Below are 392 nucleotides of genomic sequence, written 5' to 3'. Positions count from 1 at the left end.
GATGCATTTAATCATGCTCAGCTTTGTCAAAATACAGGGCTCATCACCAGCAAATGTGGTCCACAACTTGTCAGGGCTTAGAGGGCAACAGGTTGCTGTTAGAGAGGAAAGAAATTCATGTGACTGCATAAAACCTCATCCTTGGGGTTTATAATCCCATTTTGAAGTGTTGCAGTTTTGTATGAGAGGATGACAGACCAGCTCCTGGAACTGCAAGACAGAGACGGGAAGCGGAATGAAGCCCCCATAATCCAAGAGGAAATGGTCAGTGACCTATTGCATTGTTTAGATGTTCACAAGTCTATGGGGCAGGATGGGATGCACCCAAGGGTACTGAGGGAGCTGGCAGAAGTGCTCACCAAGCCACTTTCCATCATTTACCAGCAGTCCCG

This window comes from Buceros rhinoceros, unplaced genomic scaffold (genome assembly GCF_000710305.1).
Source record: "Buceros rhinoceros silvestris isolate BGI_N320 unplaced genomic scaffold, ASM71030v1 scaffold11081, whole genome shotgun sequence".
Taxonomy (NCBI): domain Eukaryota; kingdom Metazoa; phylum Chordata; class Aves; order Bucerotiformes; family Bucerotidae; genus Buceros; species Buceros rhinoceros.
This window is presented reverse-complemented; position numbering follows the sequence as displayed.